We start from the raw sequence: 14,519 nt of genomic DNA on the forward strand, positions 1-14,519 counted from the left end.
TGCCGTGACGGAATGATGGTTTCAAATACTATAGAATATTTGAAAATTATAAATTGTGTTTACTTCCTAGAACTTTAATTTTTTTTAAATTATAATTAAATCATATTTAATTATTTTATTTATGAATTCTGCAAATATTTTCGTTTTGTTTTTCTTACTCTGACAGCTGTTTCGGTATTCAAGGCCATTTTCAAACTGTCTTTAGGACAAGTTGAGACGGCGTGGGTCGTGTGTGGTAATGGGTCAGAAATGACTCTTTATTTGCAGAAAGATGAATATTATGCCGTAGATATTTTAATGAGGCTATTTTTCTTTAGTCTAATCGTTATCTATCATATTTTCTCACAATTTAAGGTAAACATTCATTGAATAGAGTAAGGTCCAAGGGAGTACCTAGTAAAATTGTGTATAAACACAAGTTAAAAGGCGCACCATCGCCAGATGAATTCGGACAACAGTTGAAAGATTTTTTTGTTACTTTACAATTCCTTACAGAAAAAACGAGATCATTTTGAAATCAAAGGTATAGAAATAAAAAGCACTTAAATTCGATTTTATATGTAGATCTATTTGTACCCATCGCCAATGCTTGTGTTTTTTATAACCCATCGAAGTCGTCGTGTTGGCATGACTGGGAAAACTAGACACGTCTAAATCTTTAGCGTCTTAATTATCTTCTTTCTCTCTTCAATTACTACCACTTCACAACCCACCCCACATTTGGCCAGCCTTGTTCTCATTTTTAGGACAAAGAACAAAATTGGGACAATGTGAGACTGGCTTTGCATCAAAAACATCGTTTATAATCATACTTCATATCCTCGTAGATAACTAAAAATATGGGAGGAAATAAACCACCAAATATCTTTATACAATTTTATACTATATTCGTTTAAGTAAATTACGCAGTTTTGTCACGGAGAGTGTTCAACCCTGTCGCGTTGATGGACTAATCCCACAGTTGGCCTCCCCTGACTGCCGCCCACTGAATTCTCCAGCGACTAAATCAAGCAGTGTGACCAGCTGTCAAAAATGTAATTCCTGATGGTTTCATTCACTTCCGGGACATTCATACACTCCTCATCCTCATGTCCCCTGTCCGCTGTCAAGAGGCGATGATAATAATTAATAAACACCATTGACACATTTCTCTTCGGCAAAACGAAGAAGTAGACTTTTTTTAACGAGTATATATTTTGAAATATTGCCAAATTTAATTTATGCTAAGTTTGTTTGGATAAAAATACTATTAAATCTCGGTATTTATTTTGTATTTTATTGTGATATTTTTCTAGAGCTCCCTAGTGGTTCTCCTGAGAATTTAAACCTTTAGTATCGCCCTGGTGAAAGTCTACCATTCAGACGCAAAACATTGCTTGAAATGGCTTGAGCCATGTTTGGTGACCATGTCTGCAGAGCCAGGTACTTCTTAACCACTCACTTTCCCACCCCATGTCTTTTCTCTCCTCACTCCCCGCAGACTCATGTCACCCTCAATTTTCTGTTCATATCCCGGCGTGCGTAAATAAATTTTACTTAACAAATTATTGTGGTTTTACAACTGATTCAATAAAAATAATGCGTAGTGTATTTGCGGCACGTTCCAGAGTAAGAGATACTCTCAGCACCGCCCTGGTTTAAGATCACCATACAGAATTGAAATGTTGCCTGAAATGGCTTTAGCCGTATTTGGTGACCAACTTTAAATATCCAGATTGTTCTCCACCTTCCTATATTCCTTCCTCTCCCGAGTACATTCAGCCTCACAACATACCCCAATTGGGGATGCCACTGGCTCCAGGTGGTTGCACGGAGAACACTTAGGTAAAACAGGACTGCAGGCCTTTAACAAATGAATTGACATTGAGTTAATAACAAATTATCAGTAAAAGGCGGATGTTTTATGAGGACTGGGTAACACGTGTTCATACACATTTTGATATTGACATTCTTTTACTGTCGCATTCCGTCACGATATTTATTTGGAAAAGAACACGTGTTCTCAATATATTCTGAATGACTAATATTTTATCAAGAAATTGGCATGCTATCATTTTCTTAACCGGATCATTTTTCTCCGTGTGGGCGAGTATTTTTATTTTTCACTGTATTTTCATTGTACTTCTAATTTCAACTGTATCGCTTCATCTATATTATTAGTACCTACATTCATATGCCAATTTTGTTCCTATTTAATAATTATTATTTACATCAACCTCTATTACTAATTCCTACATAATACAGATATTCTTATTCTTATGGGTTTATAGTTACGAAAAAAGGTATTACTTCAACTTAAGTATGTATGCTGTTACAGGCAGAGGCGTGCACTACATATTGTCACAAAAAACTGTCTATCCTACCACTATGACATATAATGTAATTAGTGAAATAATTTAAATTGTTGCAAGATATCAAGCGATAATTTAAAAAAATACGCGTGAAATCACATCGCAGCGCAACGCGCATTAGCGATCGCTTTATTGTAAGCTTCGTGTCAAAAGCAGGAACTAAGTATGCAAAAGGACGCACATGTCATATTGAAATATTGACTGTATTGTGAACAAAAAAGAGCACATTCATGGGCTGGTTTGTATGAGTGTCGAAAAAGGCCGTGCCTTTTGCACAAATCACAAATATATCAATCAGTGCCTTCTGTTGGTACCTCTATTAATTAGTTCAACTTACAAGGAGAAAAAAGGATATTGATGATTTATTAAAAATCTCTTTAATTATCGGTAATCCAGATTCGTGCACCTGCGCATGCCTTGATAATATAAAAATTACGAAATGCGAAAATATTAGGATTTTTATGAACACGTGTTCCGACATCGTGACAATACATTCGTATTTTACTAAAATTTTATCAGAAATATAAACAATTTATTGGTTAAGGGCCTGCAGTGAGATGTAACCGGATAATGAATAATTTTAAGAGATTCTTGATAAATTAGCAAAACTAATTTTTTTCCGCGGACCGAAATAAAAATCGTGTTACAAAGTAATTGGCTTGTAATAATAGTTTGAATTAGCTATAGTTTGTTATAAAATAGATCCATTGTAGGCATAAATAATATATGTACAGCGACCTTGAGGTGATATGGTGTTATTTAAATCATTCAAATATTATTATGCATAATATGAGCAGTTTTTTTTATATTTGACATGACAGATAACCCTATTCTGCATCATCTGAAGGTTATAGCCTAGCAATTCTAAGCCAACATCAGCTTTTAAATATCAATTAATACACTGCATTCTCTTATTGCCTACCCCTATTAATTAAAAATTCAAAAAAAATTTACTGCACCAAAATACAGAGTACAAAGGGTATAGCTTATAGATTACATCCCATTTCTTCCAGCTAACCCAAGACTAACTACTTTATTAAAGAAGTCTGTGCACGCCACTAGTTACAGGGAAGCTGAAATGATGAAATTAATTAAAATTATCAAAATATATAAAGCTTTTAAGTCATTATTTATAAATTCGACACATTAAAGCTTTTATAAAATTCACACCATAAACGCGCTGTGCTCTAACATTAGTAGGTACAACAAGGCCCCATTTCCTTTACACCTAATTAATATTAACCAGTGCTAATGAAAGACTGTTGACGAATAATTCAACACGATATTCTACTTTACTTACAGCTATTATTTGGAGAGAACTACTCTCATATTCAGACTCATTACCTTCAGAACTGAGGGTTATATGAACGCACGTTCATTTTGGTAACTATTTTTTAGCAGGTGACGTCTAATGCGGCGATCAACTCACCATTCTCTTTCAATTTAACTAATCTCTGTGGTTTAAAAATATTACTTATTATGTATTCAGATATTTGTCGATTTTTTTTCTAATTTTCACTAAGCAAGTTACATGTAAAGGAAACCTTGTAAAACCGAGCTCAATTAACAAAATTTAAATCAAAAATCTGTCTTCAGTATAGTAAAAAAACCATCTTAAACAATTATGAAAAGAAAGAGTGAGGTTAAACATTACATCGGAAAATAATAATTATTCTTCTTACATAGAGAATATTGAGCATTGATAATTTATTAAGAATATATTCAATTTATTGATTGCAGGCCTTAACGAATGAATTGATAGGTTTCCTGAAAACTTTTTGCATTGGTGACAAACACCCGTCTAATTAATGTTAAAAATCTCTTTTTTACATAAGTGATTATGTTTCTCAGACCGACCTTACCTTTGCCTCTAAATTCTATATTCACACTGATTCTCATAAAACCGGCCAAAATATGTCAAAACGTCACAAGGTTCCCGGATAAAGGGCGAACCTTTTACCTCCATTGTCGGAGCTACAATATAACTCCGTTTAAATAGACCAGCGGTGTTAAAATTCATTATTCCAGGCTGTTTTCTCTGCTGGGTAATTTGTCGTCAGTTCTTTATCTTTCTGAATGCAGCGAGACCCTTGTCAACATTCTGGACACGTTCAAATCAGGTGTATTATAGTGTACCCACATACTGGTATCGCTAATATTTCATACTTTATTTCAGGGAATTATTTTAAGATGAAACAAGTCTCATTAGGCTTTTCAGACTCTTGCGAAATGTGACATATATATATATATATATAGATATATATAATACTAATACATCCAAAATTTCATTTATAAAAATTTACAATTGGTCGATCAGTCGACAAGTCCCGTTTAGATTTAAGAATTAATCGGTCAGTCAGCAAGTCCCGTTTAGATTCTACAATTGATCGGTCAGTCGACATTTTCACGGCCAAAAGTATTTTTGTTATTTGTTTTTGGAGTGTTATGCGTGTTATCCGGTAATTGACGGCTACACCAGAGCTAAACGAAGAAAACCACTTTAAATAAAAAATGATACATCAATGTTAGCTCAGAGGGTTGAAGCTGGCAACACTGTATCACAACCTCATACATTAGCTCACATTTTAATACAACCTCAAATAACACATCTGCCTTGATGATGGACAGTGCAATGCTGTCCAAAACGTTGGCTAAAGAAGGAGTTAGCGCAACACGGCATAAAACCCCAAAAACAAATAACAAAAAGTGCCGTTTAGATTCTGGAATGTCGTCTCATACGATAGATGTTAAACCAACTTCCATTTTACATTATTTAATGTTATCATGTGAGGTGTAAATATTTTTTATCTTATTAAGAGTACATTTATGTACAAAACCCTTTTTGTTTTGTTTCCCACCCCGTGATGTAAACCAACGAACTCTTAGTTCAGAGCCTTACCAATCGACCAATCAAATTGTCAAAATATGCTACCTACTATGTATAAATGTACTTCCCAACAAGGATACTCTTATATTCTCCTATAGGGTATAATATACCCACAGGTTCTGGTCAGCAGGTATATTTTCGGTTTCGCATAACAATAAATAAAAGCTGTTTTCGTTTTACCTCGTTCATGAGTTAAATTGTTGAACAAAATCAATTTACTTAAATTTATTCGGAACAAGTTTTTTCAATCAAAAATGTAAAAGTGGTGGTTAAAATTCTAAACTTGCATCGACTTCATATTTTATTATTCTTTTGTGAACTGTATAAAATTTCGATATTTAATCAAATCCTCTATTATATTAATCTTATTATCTTAATTTTCCTCTATTTATTAATTCTCTATATTACATGGAAAAAAATGAGTATGGTTGATTTATCACAATACTTTTAGAAATGACTGAATGCCAATTTCCTTATAAAATATTCGACATTTAGAATATATCTGGACACGTGCTTAGATAAATGGTCGCAGGTGGCCTTTCCTATATACTGGACGAAATGCGAAAACATTATAATTTTTAAGAACACTTGTTCCGACTTACTCATAACATATTCATGCTTTAGTGATAGTTATTTATAAAATCTGTCAACACATTCGTCAAAGGCATGCAGTCCCGTATTTAACAAGAAAAAAAAAGATTTTTAGTAAATTATCAATATTAAAATGAATTGTAAAAAACTGTATAAAGATATTAGCTAACAGATATATATGTATTATGTAAGTACATAAGTATCCAAATAGCGCTCGTGTAATCCAGGTGTAGATCCAAACTTTAGTATTTCTGCTGTCATTTATCCAACATCTATTCTGCTTTATTTTGAATCGCTTTGGATTTTTGAACTCTTGCCAAGACGCAGAGGGACCGTATTATTTATGGGGGTGGTGGAATTCTTATAGGGAAATCTCGAGCCTTTGGGAGGCTGTACTTTTACTTGTCTCGTTCGGGATCATTCGCCCCCAACGACCGGATCCACCAAACACAAGGAGAAAAGGGATGGGAGAGGAAGAAGGCCTCGAAGGTCTGACACACCTCATCAACATTTACGGGATTCTGTTTCAAAGACTTCCCTTTCCGTTTTTTCTTCGAAGAACGATTATTTGGGATTGCTGCGATTTGCTTTTGGTACACATGGTGACTCGTCGACCAAAGTATTTATAGTTGAAGAATGTTTGAAAAGAAATTAATTGTTTTCATTATTATATATATATAAGTAGGTACATTTTTAAAAATAAATAAATCATTCTGTTTTACTTCACTCATAAATCACTTAGTATTGTTATTTCAACTTTTTTTTTTTTTAAAGATAGACAAACATTCCCGGGTTACGAATAATCTGACAATATTTGAAAATCTCCTACTACCACCACAGTAAGCTGAAAATGTTGCTTGTGTTGTGATGGAGGACTTAGCCAGTCGAGGAATTGAACACACTACACCTGGGTGGGACCCAAGCGCGATGTCAACTTGACCACCGACCGGCTTTTATTTGTAACTTTCTAAATGTTGATTATATTGTACGTTCACCTAATTTTTGCTAGGTTAAAGCCAAGCCCAATAATTTATTTTACCTTACTTGATTCTTATTTATTTTGGAAAACCCGAAGACAGTTTTTTTTACAAAATTAATAATTAGTTTAATGACAACAGAAATATTTAGTGTCGGTAAAATAGTTAATATTTTCATTTTATTATCTGTATTCCATTTTATTCGTTCATTAAATCCCGATAATTTGTATTTATTTATTTTATTAGAATCTAAAAAAAATCAATTACAGAATAATGAAATAATAAATAATTTCAGGAGAATCAAATTGATATTATTATTATAGCTTATTGCATACTGTTAAGTATGTATTAAACACACCCACAGTATAATCCTTACGACCTAGCGGTTAAAATTTCCAACGCATTTCGTTTTAGAACTTTAAAACAATATCATGATGTACGTACAGGAACCGTTGTTTAGTAAAGGAAGTTGATAATATACCGCAATACAAGTAACGTGAAACAGCTAACACATTAGCTCACTAAAACCTCCCGAATTAGCAGTCAGAGAACAATACAGCATCCCTAACACATTTCCTTTTTCATCCCCTAATCTCTGCTAAGTCTACCTTATTCCAACTCGCAGATTTATCACACAAAATATGGAGAGATGAGAAGACGAGCGAATTAGGTAATATACAATAGACAGCGCTCTTAACATTCTGGTCTAAAGAGGTTTACTTGTTTGAGCGTTGAATTATAAACAAAGCCATTACGAAGAACGTAAAATTGTTGTTATTTCTTGTTGTAATTGTTGTTAATCCTTGAGATTTTTGTTTATACAGATATATTTTCCTGCAAATATGGCGAGATAATCTAAAAGCTTTCAGATAGGTTGTCGATGGCTGATGATCAGTGTAAATATATAACAAACTAACCAATACGCCGTTTTTCCCGCAGGAGTAAGCAGATAGGTCGGACCGCCAAACAACTCGGTCTTTTACATTCATACATACTATTCTATTATTCTGACTCTTGACATGGCCCGATTCACTTTATCGTTCAATGTCTTCCTCTCTATGTATATACTTTTTTGTTTTTTTTTTTGTTGTTGTAGATTTGCATTTTTGTTTTTTTTTTGTAATTTAGTATAGTTTTAGTTGAGTTCGTATTTTATGGCATAATTTTGGTCTTCGTATTTGTCTTTGAGTCGGGAGGTTGCCTGTTAGATACGCTTTAAACATGATTTTATGAGTGAAAAAACGATATCCAGAGCAAATGAACGGGCTTAAGGGAAGCTAGGTGGAGTCAAATGTAGAAAGAAGGCTGAACAGACAGAATGCCTCAATAATACACCTGATACATAATTTACCTGAAGGATTCCGACATATTCTTTGATACATATAGTACTTTTGGTAGGAAATTGAAGTCTGTTTTACTATAAAAAAAGAAGAAAATGTGTACTTACTTCATTCACTATACTCTTTAAGAACTTTTTTATGATTTATCTCTAAACTTGTATAAAAATATTTGTACACTTTTATTTGATACTGAGCATTATTTATATACAAAATAATTTTACCTTATTTACATGTAAAAAATATTTGAAATTGTTATCTACCAGTCAATCAGTGAGAAATAGTTAGGATGCAGGCGAATTCTCAAGTTATTGTTTTACAAAATTATCTTTTAATTACTGTCTGTATCTGTGTTTTCTTCTTAAATAAATAAAAAAAATAAAAAAAATAAATATTGTCTATCAAGGTACCTGGTTTCCGTTTTCGTCTAAGTTACTAACTTTTCAGTTCATTTCAGGCGGTATTTGGTGCACCTTACATATTCATAAGAGAGAAAATGTAAAATAAATAAATACACCACAAATCTATTTATATGAGCGTCAGTCAAAATTAATTTTCTTGAGCTAATCTGCTTTACGTTATTCATAAGACTGCAGTCCAATTTGACTGTAACTCCATCGCATCCTGTGCAATTGTACAATTTATTTATACGGAGCAAATAATCTTGTTCCTGAAGTTGTACGCGCAGACTGACCTAGCTGGGTGCAATGTTTAGAAAAATACGAGGATGGTTTTTCCTGCAAAATACAACCAACTCCCTACAGAAAGTGGTTAAATAAATATGAGAACCAGGTTATTAGATAACCGATTGTATTCCTTGGAAGTAATACAAGAACACCCTTATTTTTTCCTACAAATTGAATTATTTATTTTATTTAAACGTACAATTTTTTCATGAATTAGTCCAAACAGTTTAATGGTGTTAGCACAAAGATTAGTCAGAGCAGCACGGGTTCGAATCCGTTTGAAGGCAATAATATATTTTTTTATCTTAATATTTAACAAACTAGCAAGTTGACATGTTATTTTAAACAATTAAATAGCAAATATAAAGCTCCATGTTCACGACGGAAATTACTTTATAAAAATTTAAAAAATTCACCGTTGATCTAATCCATACAGAAATGCCACACAGAAAATACCACAGGACAGAGTGGTAGGTACTTTCAGCATAGCCCTTAAAATGGCTTTAATCGTTTTTGCTGACCATCAGGTCTCCAAATAGCGAGGCACTTCACCACCTTCGTCTTCACATCTCTTTCCCCTAGCCATACTCTCCAGCATCACAACATAACCCCATTGGGTATGGCATGGTCTCACTGCCTCCGGTTAAAGAGCAGTTGGGAATCTTGTGGGGTATTTATTTTGTTTTTTAACTTAAAAAGACGCCAAAGCTCACCGTGTTTCAGAGACTTCTCTTGGAAATCTGCTCGGGGAATTTTTGGTTCTCTATAAGCACAGATTTTCTGCTTTATAGTTACTACTTATGAATAAAAAGTAGTGCAAAATTCCAAATACATAATTTAAAAAAAATAAGAACTTTTAATACTTTAAAAACATAACATTTTGTTTTTGATTAAGGTTATAGATTTGTCGTTTGTGCCAAAGCATTGTATTATTAATGTCAGCTGGCTTGCCTGGCGCATCTAGTGCAGTCAATATCACAGGTGAGCCGGAGCACGAACGAACTTCACTCTTCACTGTTTGTCACTGGTGCATAGTGTATTTTATTCAGGGGACATTTTAAGTATTACTATGCAGGACGGTCTCTGACAACCCGTCAAGCTGCAATGGAGTGCTTTGCTTTTATAATTGAATACATGCCCAATATTTTAGAGTGGACGCAGATGAAATTAACCACCGATTCGTGCATGTTCATTGGAAACTCACTCGTACAGACATTTGGTTAAAGGATTAAAGTTTTAAAATCCACCGTAAGAACCAAAATAAAACTATGGCAGATAAACAACACAAAGGATTCAAATCGAACGGTTACTGGACGCAATAGTGTTTTTTGAAATCTTAAGTAGGGACCCACTCAACATTATTTTGGAATCATTCTTCAAAAAATTCTTCAAAGGCAAAACGTTGGCACCTTGGATAACTTCTAAATTTGATTACAAAGCATGAGGTTTATTCTTTTTAACACCGTTAATTATGTTAAGATCATATTGCCCACCATGCCAGTAAGATACAATTTCTGTGCCACCATTAAAAGCTTTTCTCAAAAGCAAAAAAAGGATAAGGACGTTTGTACTCGATCCTATTAATAGAGCAAAAACGAGTTTTTTTTAAACTTTTCTATTTATTTATTTTCAACCAGACCGGTTTCAGACACTTCTATCTTCAGACTGATACATTTTTGCTTAACTATTGAATTCATACTAAATTTTAATTTTTTTTGTACATCATCTTACATTTCTTATAATTACAATTTAGTAATGTTGGCCTCACTGGGTGACTTACCCGTGCTGAGGCCTCCATTTTAAAATACAAAAAAAATATTCCGAGGAAAATATACAAAATGTTGGTTAAGAAAAAAACATAAGATTTAAATAAAAATATGGATTTATAATTAAAATAAATAAAATTTAAATTAAATAAAGTAAATTAAATTGGTTTTTTGTGTAACGTGTAGGTTTTATTATTTTATATTATGAAATTTTGGTAATATTTTCTTTTTTTTTCTTTAATCCATTTTTTAATTGTGTCAGAATTTATTTTTGCTGTCCTCGATTATATTTTCAAGTGTTAAATCGTTGAAAGCTTTTATAGCATTGTAATCATAGTGTCTTTGTCCAAAGCTTGTATTTTCCGTCTTAATTTAATTACTAGCATTATAATCCGTTTATAATGTCCTATTAAAAAGGCCATTTCACCTGGAAATAAAATACATAATATTTTATTTAGGTTTTTCCACAAGATTAATTTTAAAATGTACTAGTCTGTCAGATGGACGTGAAGATTTTTAAACTTATTTTTTTCCCTAACAGCAAAAACAAATAAAGTCAGTAGCTAGTAGCTCCGGCTAGTAAAGCATCCAGTGTGTGGTGTAAGTGTGCGCCTGGGGGAGGTGGGTAGTGGGTAGGACGGTTGGAGGTTGTAGTTGCAATGGTTAGCTTTGGCCGGCTCGGGGTGTTAAGCTTGTTGCATACAAATGGCCCACGGAAACCGGTCAACGTTTTCAACGTTTTATTGGGAGCTTTCAATTGAACGTCAGATCTCTTTGCCGGTCGATACTCGACCGGCAAAACGCTGTTTGTGATATAACACATTAAATGAAATCGAATAAAGATATAAAAATATCAATAAAATGAACAGATCAATACATTTTTGTTTGTTGGTTTGAGAAAATAATTTATTTTTATAAAACTACCTTATCCCTCGTACCGGCTGCACCAGTTTGTTGTGATGATTTTGATTGAAATGAAAATTCTTTTGTACGACAAACACGGTATTTTTTACTAGACTTAAATACTCTTTATAATGGTGATGACTGAAGAGGGTAGCCAGAAGGCTAACGTTCGTTCTCTTGTAAAGTAAAAATCTGAAAAAAATGATAGCCTCGCATGCTTATTTTAAGCTATAGAACAAGCAATCTAAATTACTGACTAATTACTTACCCTGTCTATAGGGCCATCTCTGCACGGGAAGAAGCTGGTGTACTGGATAGGGCCCGCAGATACTTTAATAGTTAACAACTTCTGACCCCAAGATACTTACAAAAAAACCCTTGACTCTGTGCAGAAAGGTGCGGTCCTTTTGATAGATTGCCCTTTCTTAATAGGCGGATATAAATTTTTAGAGCACATGCGTCAGGAAGGTATGCTGTCCTTGTTCTACCGGTATTTCAATATAAGATGCTCTGAGGAGATAGCGTCATCGATTATTTCGGCACCCGTGCATAATCGGAAAACACGCCAAATGCGCGCCCAATTTGACACGGTTGACATTTGACACATGAAAATGAATCGTTCTTGAGTTCAACAGCTAGGCTGTGGAACAATTTGCCGGTCTCTGTGTGTCCTCCCTCCTACAACATGGGTCTTTCAAGACCCGTGTTCACTTCTTCCTCTCCTTAAAAAGACCCTCCACACTGCTAGCTCAGATATGACGTAGTCCCTAAGGAAAATAAGTAGTCCTTAAAAAAATGCACGACGATGGAAAATATGATTTCTAATTTCACAGTTATTATATTTGGCAAAGAAAAATCAACATTTCCATTTCAATCCCTTTAATGATGTGTCCTACTGTAAACTGTTTCTTTGCTTCTACAATATTGTACATGTCGTGAACAATGTGAATACCGCACAAGAGACCCAACTGCTCCTTGCTCAATTGGGATATGTTGTGAGGCTGAAAGTAGTGAGGATGGTAGGAGATGGGGAATAGGAAGGTGGGGGAGTACCTTGCTATTCAGATCTGGTCACCAAACACGGCCAAAGCCATTTCAAGCAACGTTTCAATTAGAGAGTTTCTTACACTCTGGAACGTGCATGTATTATTTTAAATTAATGAATTGCGAACATTTTACTTGCGCACGCTTGAATTTAAGCCCGCTACTTTCGGACGGCTAGTCGAGAGCCTTAAACCTCGAGGTTGACGTGATACATTTATTCAAATTTAAAATTTAGATGATATGCAAATGGTCAGGTATCTAGCAACATAACAGGTATGATTTAACATCAATGGTTCTATGAGTGGCGTTATTGGAACAACTAGCTGTAATGTAAGTAACGGAGAGCTGGTCTCCGGTCTGTATTCTTGTCGTTTCTAATCTGAATTCACCTGCGGCTTATAGTAATGGTGGCTGGCAGTTAGTCATTTGCAAGATGGTGGGAGGGAAGTAGGTTGGGGAGGGATTCTGCTGCAGGGAGATAACATAAAGCAGACCTCAACGTAGCAGATATTACGGTCCACTTTTGTATTCAGATACAAAACAGTATTACTGGAAAGCGCAAATCTAATTTTTTTTGCATATCTTCCAATATAATAGTTTAAACTTAACAAATTTTGAAATACAATTAAAAAAAAACTCTTGTAGCTTGATAAAAACATTGTACGGAAGTAAGGGGTGATTATTTCAGTATGAACTCTCTCCGCTTGATGTTGGAGAGATCCAAATAAAACAAAAGACAATCGAATATACGGCGCCCTCAAGGTGATTTTTTTTTGCTAAAACGGCACTACAATTATCCAATTATTAGTAATTAAATTAGTTAGTTTTACCTAAAGAATGTCGACTGATCAGTGACTGTGATTGCAACGCGTTGAGATCGCGTCGTGAGTTCAATTTTGTGACTGTCTAAGTTCTCCATATTGACACATACAAGCAATATTTTCCCTCTGTTTCATGATTTAAATGAAGTAGACTTTAAAATATAAGCAGGAAATATTTTTATTTCTTTTAAAAATAACTATTTTATGTGAATACCGCATAAGATTCCCAACTGATCCTAACCAGTGCATCTATGGCATCTTAATTCTGGTTTGAGTTTGATTTTTTTTTAATAGCTTATTTGTAATATTTGAAATAGAAAAATAATTGAATTCCTTTATGCGGCCAAATCTTTTTCTGTTGTAAATTTTCGTCTTCAATGATTTAAAAACTAGCTTTGAAGGAAGTGAAAATAAAATATATATTATTTTCATGTGAATCCTCCTAAGAGCAATCAATGATGCTAGCTCCTTAGAGCAGGCTCCATTAATATACCTGTAGAACAGACTCATCATGGCCACATTGCGTCTGTGCATTAGCGATGGCAATCTGTTAACAATGGATTGTCTATAAGACGGACGTAGGTTTATCAAGTATTGTGTGGCTCCTGCCCAGAGATGGCTCCTAAATTCATGTTGGGCGTACTTGGGTCAATTCAACGTGTAGCTTATTATATTTTACCCAAAGTAAAAAATATTGCGACAGCGTGGTTTTGGCAGAGCGACAGCGATATATAAGGGCGGATATCATAAAATGTTCTCTTGTTTCTAAGATAAACGGATTTAATACTACAACGTAGCAAGCTTCATAGCGAAAAACGCAAAGCTTGTTACGAGAATTTTGAGATTGCAAACAGGGGTCGGTGACGCCGCAAAAACCAGATCATGGCCTCATTCGCCGCAAGCTGTGGAGCCGTCAACACCTACCGCTGCTCGCCACCTGGGATCCATCTCGCTGCCATCCTCCTCTGCTGACGTCACCCCAGAACGCAGCCTGTTACCGACTACCGTTACCGACTGAGCCTGCGTACAGATTTGGTGCAAGACAAGAAGTTGCACCTGCAATAGAAAACCAACCGTCTTTACAAAGGTGTTCTTATTTTATGCAAATTACAAATATCGAATATATCGTCTTTTTCAAGACGCCTTCAAATATAAA

This window comes from Hesperophylax consimilis, chromosome 5, assembly GCF_061612785.1.
Source record: "Hesperophylax consimilis isolate HC1 chromosome 5, BYU_Hcon_1.0, whole genome shotgun sequence".
Taxonomy (NCBI): Eukaryota; Metazoa; Arthropoda; class Insecta; order Trichoptera; family Limnephilidae; genus Hesperophylax; species Hesperophylax consimilis.